Source organism: Corvus hawaiiensis, chromosome W, assembly GCF_020740725.1.
Source record: "Corvus hawaiiensis isolate bCorHaw1 chromosome W, bCorHaw1.pri.cur, whole genome shotgun sequence".
Classification (NCBI taxonomy): domain Eukaryota; kingdom Metazoa; phylum Chordata; class Aves; order Passeriformes; family Corvidae; genus Corvus; species Corvus hawaiiensis.
In genome coordinates this window covers 5,420,274-5,427,810 of record NC_063254.1, presented here as the reverse complement: position 1 = coordinate 5,427,810, position 7,537 = coordinate 5,420,274, and the positions used below count along the sequence as shown (strand labels likewise).

The following is a 7,537-nucleotide window of genomic DNA, read 5'->3' as shown; positions in this document are numbered from 1 at the left end:
TGCAGGGACCAGACATGGAAAAGATGGGAGGGGATGTTTCAAATATTCCAGGTTGTTAAAAAAGAAAGGGTTAAGATAATAATAACTAGGGTTTGTAAAGACAAATTGAGAAATAAGAAGAGGAGGGATTGAGAGGAAAGATGTGTGCCAATGTCTTTACAAACAATTCCATGGGTGTTAACGTCTTTTAAATGGATCTTAATGCTTCTACTGACTTTGAGCAGCAGGTTCATTACCGGGCCCAGACAGCTTGGCTCCTGAAATAGACATGGGTCTGCACTGATGCCTTAAGAGGCCTCCTAGAAACAGGGACTAGACAGGAGTAAGGGAATAAAAGTAGGTATTTATTTGAAAGGCCTTCAAAGGTACCCCCTGGGGAGCCAGAGGCTATTGCCAAGATGGACCCCAAGATGGACAACAGGTCACGAGTTCTTCATACTTTTATAGGTTTGGTTCATTTGCATAGCAGGGTTAATTCTCCAATTAAAGCTTCAGTTTAATGATTTAATTCCCCTCCACTTGCCCCCCTCTCAAAGGCTTTTGGTTTATACTTTTTGGGCCTAGGACGGTCTGGGTGTCCTTGAAGAGCAGGCCTGGAGAGGCTTTGTTATGTCTACCTAGCATGAGAGTGCAGAAATTAACAGGCTGCAAGAAACTTCAGGGTTACACACTAAGCAGTACAGAATTTGAAAAATATAAAAGTTAAAACCTAAGGCATCAGCACAAGCCTGAACTTCTCAACTTTGGGGTAAAACAGCAGGTTCAAGGGGGATATGGGGTAGGCGGTTCGGGAAGGCTATACCTTCCTAGTACCTCATGGGGAAAGGAAGAGGGCAACATGCAGCTGGGTGTTAGGATAAAAGGGAGGCTGTGCCCTCCGAAACCTTGAGAGAGAAAACCCGCAGGCATGTGCCCAGTGGACTGTCTCCCTTTATTCGAATAAAGTTGAAGGACTCCTCTGTCTCCTTTATGGACATAAACCTCTGGTGTTTGTGGATTTTCCTGACAGGGGGAATGAAATAAAGCTGTCCGTGGAAGAAGCACGTGGTGAAGAGCCCTGGATTCTCACCCAGGAGCAACCTTTTGTGTGAAAAGTTTGGACCAATTGGAGGAGAGAGAACCCTTCTTTCTCCCCACTCCAAAACATGCTAAAAGTTACCAGGAGAATGTGGGAGGAAGCTTGCCTCCAACCAATGCACAAGAAACACCTGATGCCCTGTCAGCCTTCTCCTGTGTTATTGTTATTTATTGCAAAATTTAAGGATTGAGACCAAGAAAACAAACTCTCAGCATCGCCCTCAGTAAGTGAGCTGGGAGGGGGTGGCGAATTCAAATATCCAAAAAAACTCACTGGAAATAAATGGAAATTTAGTTTCCCTGTATTCACAGTAGAGCTTTGCAAAATGCTTCTGCACTGCCACCTTCTGGTAGTAGTGAGTATAGAGCCTTGCCTGCCACTAGAGGAGAGGAAAGGAATTGCTGAAGTCATTCTCAAATTAAAAGCCACAGATACCTCTGGCAGAAAATACAAAATACCAGCAGATGGACAGTTCATTCTTTTTAAGACCGGTTCAGGTGGGACGGAGTTTCTTGTCTCCTCTTACTAGTACTCCAAAAGGAGAGGTGTTTCATGAGAAGATGAAGTGGCGACAGGACTAAAGAGTTGTTGTTCTTCACTGCATCAATTGTTGACATGGTTTTATCTTGATAAGTTTTAAGATATTTAGGTTTGCATATGTTTTATATGTTTGTTGCAAGCAATGTTTTAAAATTTTTTTACTTCCTCTCTGGTTGCCACAGTGGGTGGAAAATATTTCTCCCTCAATTTAGTTTTGGGAGCTCACATAGGATTTCATATGATTATGGAATCAAATTTGTGTACCTCTTCCTACCTCCTCAGAGCAAAGCATAAAATTACTATACCGAGGGAAGCTCATGTAGAAATGGTAAGCGATGTGTAAAGCATAATTGTGCCAAAGAAGGGGATGTTGAACTGTTGATGAACCCTGGAAGAAGGGAGAAAGTTTGTTTCGGCTGTAGAGAAAGAAGGCATAAGTGGTTAAGCTGACAAAAAAAAGAAGAAAGATTTGGGGTTTGAGAACCAATGAAGGGTTTGGTAAAGTTGGAAAAGTATTTGGTCTGAACCCAAGACCCTGACTGAAACAATATGTGGAGGAGGTTGGAACAACTCAAGTTTTGTTATATCTTTGCTCCAGGCACCAGAGCTGAGATTCCTATGCAGCCCATGGAGGACCACGGGGGATACAGAGATCCACCTGTAGCCTGTGGAGGACCCCCCGCCAGAGCAGGTGGATGCCTAGAGGAGACTGTGATCCTGTGGGAGACCAGTGGAGAGAGGGACCCTGTCCCCAGGCTGGAGCAGCCTGTCCTTGAAGGACTGCACCCCGTGGAAGAGTGACTCACACTTGTCTTGGGGTGACTTTATGATGTGTATCCCCTATTGCTGCTCTATGCCCAGAAATTAATTTTTTGCCTTTCTGTGCCTTTAAACTGAGCCTGAGAGGGGGGAGAGGAAAAAAATACCGAGCGAACTTTCAAAGCAGTTGTTCAAGGACACACACACTCCTCTGCATCCTGCCGTGGCGAGAGGTGCAGGGGAAGCACCCTGCTTGCTTTTTAGCCAGTTTTCGGCCCTTTTTCTCCAGAGAGAGACAGAGAGTTGAACTTTGTTTTTCCTGGGACTTTGAGTTTTTTCTCTTCTTCTTTTTTGGACTGTTTCAACATCAGAACACATCAGGAGAGTTCTTCATCAAGGCCCCGGAGGTGGGCCCACCATGACCCAGCTCCAAGGAGAGGGAGAGAGACTACGGAAGGACTCTGAAATTTCCTCAGGTTTCTCTCCACACTGAGAGGTTTCATTATTTAGCATTATTATCCCTTTCCTGTGTGTTTGTTAAATAAATAGTTTTTATCTCTTTCACTTTCCTCAGAGGAAAATTTCTTTTTTCCCAAACCTGGTGGGGGAAGAATGGTTGTAACATGCCTTCTATCAGAGAATATTTTTCCTCCAAATTTGTCCAAACTAGCACACGCTGCAGCAGTTCACGGGGAGCTGCTGCTCATGAGATGGAGTCATGTTGGAGATGCTCACAGAGAACTGTCTCCCATGGGAGGGACCCCACGGGGCAGCAGGGGAAGGACTCCTCTCCCCGAGCAGCAGAAGAAGCTATGGGTGATGAACTGACCATAACCCCCATTCCCTATCTCCCTGTGCTGCTGGGGTAGGAGGTAGAGCTGGGAAAGAAGGAGGGGTGGGGGGAAGGTGTTTTTAATGGTTTATTTTACTTCTCATTATCCTGCTCTGATTTTGTTAGTAATAAATTCACCTTATATCTCTAAGTTGAGCCTGTTTTGCCTTTGATGGTAATTGATGAGTGTTTTCTCCGGGTCCTTATCTCAACCCATGAACCCTTTGTTAAATTTTCTCTCCTCTGTCCAGCTGCAGAGGGGAGTGAGCAAGCAGCTTTTGTGGGTGCCTGGCATCTGGCCAGCATCAACCCACAACACCCATGGTGGTCACTGACTTTTCCCTCTTTCCTTGGGTACAGGTTCTGGGGATCCCCCTGAAACCTGGTTGGTGGGAGGGATAAGGGTGATAATCTGGGACATATATATTTTTTTGGGTTATAATGATACCTGGATTTGTAAGATTACAGACCCCAAAAGGCAAGGCAGCCTAACTATTCGAAATTGATCTATCCTTAAAGTCTGTATTTTTTGACAAGGAGTGCAATACATTGCAATATCAATAAACAATAAATAATCTGAAATTGAACACACCATGCTATTTTGGAGCTCATCTTAAAAGTCCAGCAAGTATCAAAAATGGTTTTGTTAAATTGCCTAATGTTTGAGATGTTATTACTAAATGAACAAGGAATATGTAAAATGCCATACCTCACTGAAGAAAAATACCGTGCCAACAAACACGAAGGAAATCACTGGCACACTGATTGCAATGTTCCACACCCTGCCTCTAGAACCCCCAACCCAGTTCCTGAGTAGCCAGATGACTAGAAGTCCTGCCTGGGGGAAGGGCCCAGGAAAGCCAAAGGGTACTTGCACCAAGACACAAGGCAAGCACGTCTTGACCCTACCTCGTCTTGGAATTTCTATCAGCTGAACATCCCTGGAACTAGGAGTGGCAGCTATATTTGCTCTATTCTATATCTCCTGTCTCTTTCTCTTTCTTCTTTTTCTTCTAATTCCCTCTTCTCAGAGTTCTAAATAACTTAGAATTGGATGGGCTTGGAGTTTGCTAAGTTGAATGGGCTAAGTTAATGCTTTGAGAAGTGTTTTATGTTGACTGAATGCTGGTCTAACCTTTTGCCAACGTTCTCTGATTTTCTGAAGTTTTTTTGTTGTTTTGACCTCTTGAGAATATCTTGTTGGTATTTCTCCCATGCATCTAACTCAGAGTATATAAAAAAACCATAAGCCCTTTTAAAAGGCTTGTCGAGCCAGTTTTTGGGGCCTTACACCCTCCAACACTGGTCCCCATTCATTTTTCCTTTCTCCACAGCACACTGGGTCTGGCCTGATCCTTGCACCATGTATATTCTTCTTTGATGGACATCATTATACCAGCATCTTACTTTCCAAGCAGCAAATTCTTCCACTAGAATTAGGGAGATATTATATATATTTAATATATATGTTTATATATTTAATTTCCTTTATGTTGGTGATGCCTTAGGTTTTAACTTTTATATTTTTCAAATTCTGTACTGCTTAGTGTGTAACTCTGAAGTTTCTTGTAGCCTGTTAATTTCTGCTCTCTCGTGCTAGGTAGACATAACAAAGCCTCTCCAGGCCTGCTCTTCAAGGACACCCAGACCGTCCTAGGCCCAAAAAGAATAAACCAAAAGTCTTTGAGAGGGGGGTAAGTGGAGGGGAATTACATCATTAAACTGAAGCTTTAATTGGAGAATTAACCATGCTATGTAAATTAACCAAACCTATAAAAGTGTGAAGAACTCGTGACCTGTTGTCCATCTTGGGGTCCATCTTGGCAATAGCCTCTGGCTCCCCAGGGGGTACCTTTGAAGGCCTTTCAAATAAATACCTACTTTTATTCCCTTACTCCTGTCTAGTCCCTGTTTCTAGGAGGCCTCTTAAGGCATCATTGGCATAAGGGAGTCCGGGTAAGGAGACTTGCCTTGTTTTTAACCTCTCTCTAGCTACAAAACTTGAGCAATACAACATTTGTGTGGTCAAACCATGTAGGAGCTTGGGTGGGTTGGACGGTCGGGACGGACGGAGACGAGAGATCTCTGAAGTCAGATCTTGGAACGTGGTTTATTGCAAAGGGCGTGGGTACAGGGGCACTGCTTAGAGCTGCCAGCTGCAGCTCGGAGCAGGCCCAAGAGAGCAAGAGTGTAAAAGTAAGAGCAAGTAGGTAAGAGTGGAGTAAGAGTGAGCAAAGAGGAGGTAAGTAAGAGAGTAAGGGCAGAAGTCCTCGTTACAATACAATAAATCATCTTCTGTACTGAATATTCTAATTTTCACTAGCCAATCTAATACAAGATACAAATCCTATAGCATTTACATACAGCCTATAAGAGTTCTTATATTACCATAGAGTGTTACATCTTAACTCCTAAAAACTACTCTTTGGACCCCTTCTGCTGAGCTAGTAGGGTCTGCTCTGACCCTTGGACCTGCCTGCAAGCAGAGGGTATTGTTCAATCAAGAGGGGATTACCTTCAGTCGGCCATACCATTGTTTTCCAGTTGTTCAGTAACTAAGACTTGGTATCTCAAAGGTGGCCTTCATTTCGATGTCGCTTATAGTTTTCATATTCCCAAAATCTTTTGTCAGGCAATCATATTTATAAGGCTTTCCTGTTTCATCTTCCCCAACATCTACCCCGTTCTGATGAACAACTAAGACATTAGACACAGTCCTACTCGTTATTTTTTGCACACACTGAAGTATACAAGGTACTTCTACTAAAACTATAAGTATTACTACTAGAATAATCAAGCCTATTTTACAGAGTTCCCTTAGCCAAGGTGCAAAGCTCCAACCATCAAACAAACTGTCTAGCCAAGACGGGTCATCTGTTGTAATTTGGTTAGCTAGGTCCCTTAGGTTTTGTAGCTGTTTGTGAATGGAAACAGAATGATAGGATAAGTTCATACAGCAAAACCAGAAAGCTAACAGAATTTCAGCTATCAAAGCACATCATTTAAGTCAGGCATGTGTGAGTGCTTTGATGAATCAAAATATTTCCATGGCTGAATGAGTCCCCCAGAGCCAGCACCAGTGCTTGCTATAGCTGCTGATGGACACTTGATTTGGATGGATCGATTCCCAGGGCTTGAGAAAGGAGTGTTTTTCCCCCTGCCTGATAAGCACAGGCAAGGGTCCAGCTCACCAGGCTTTTTTCTCATTTTTTCTCAGGATCATAGAATCCCAGGATGGTTTTGGTTGGAAGGGACCTTCAGTATCATCTCATTCCAACACCCCTGCCATTGGCAGGGACACCTTTCACTAGACCAGGTTGCTCAAAGTCCCATACAACATGGACTCTAACACTTCCAGGGATGGGACATCTATCACCTCCCTGGACAACATGTGCCAGTGCCTCACCACCCTCACAGTCAAGAATTTCTTCTGAATATCTAATCAAAACCTCTCTCTGTCAGTTTTAAGGCATTGACCCATGTCCTATCCCTCCATGCCCTTGTCCAAAGTCCCTCTCCAGCTCTCTTGTAGCCCCTTTAGGTACAGGAAGGTGCTCTAAGGTCTCCCTGGAGCCTTCTCCAGATGGAACTGAATCATGCCACAACCGGGCCAGGAGACACTTCAGAGACAGAGTCAGAGAAGTGGGTATTTGCTTTATTCGGCGCTCCGGGTGTGTGGGGATCACTCCTCCAAACACACACACCTGGTGCTCTCTACAACACAATATTAAGGGTTAAATTATGAATATTCATCACATTCCTTGGGACAGGTGTGACTATACAAATTATTTCTCGGAAGTCATTAGCATATGGGTCACGCATGAGCTGTGTGTCCTGGTGGTCACGCTGAGGAAGACCTCTCCTCTTCCTCGGGGGTATTTCTGGTGAAGGCCAGTAGTCATCCTCCCAGTGAACTTTTCACCTTTCTCCCTGGGCATGCGTAGTCCTTTGAGGAATGATTCAGCAGTCTCTGAGATGATCCTTGTCCCCTCTATCTTGACAAGATAAGGGTGAATTCGGCTTCTCAGGCTTTGTAATTAACATCTTCTGTCTGAACTAACATTTGCTGTCTCTCAATAGTTAACTTGTGCTTACATGAGTTAGTTATTGACTGCCCCTTCTTCAGAACAACCCCAACTCTCTCAGTCTGTCCTCTTAGGAGAGGTGCTCCAGCCCTCTGTGTATCTTTGTGGCCTCCTTTGGACTCGCTCCAACAGGTCCACATCCTTCTTATATTGGGGGCCCCAGAACCAAACAAAATGAATCTCCCTTGCACCCACTTGCAGTGAATCTTCTTTCCAACATATGGAACCTTGGAGTGTCTGCTA

At 44.0% G+C, this 7,537-nt stretch overlaps 1 long non-coding RNA gene across 1 annotated transcript; it reads right to left on the bottom strand.

The window, feature by feature from the left end:
- Positions 1–2,432: 2,432 nt before the first annotated feature.
- Positions 2,433–7,276, bottom strand: LOC125319350. Its single transcript, XR_007200672.1, has 3 exons — positions 6,800–7,276; positions 6,577–6,578; positions 2,433–2,458 (listed from the first exon to the last, which is right to left on the bottom strand). It is a non-coding gene; the product is annotated as an uncharacterized LOC125319350 (long non-coding RNA).
- Between the last annotated feature and the right edge of the window lie 261 nt (positions 7,277–7,537).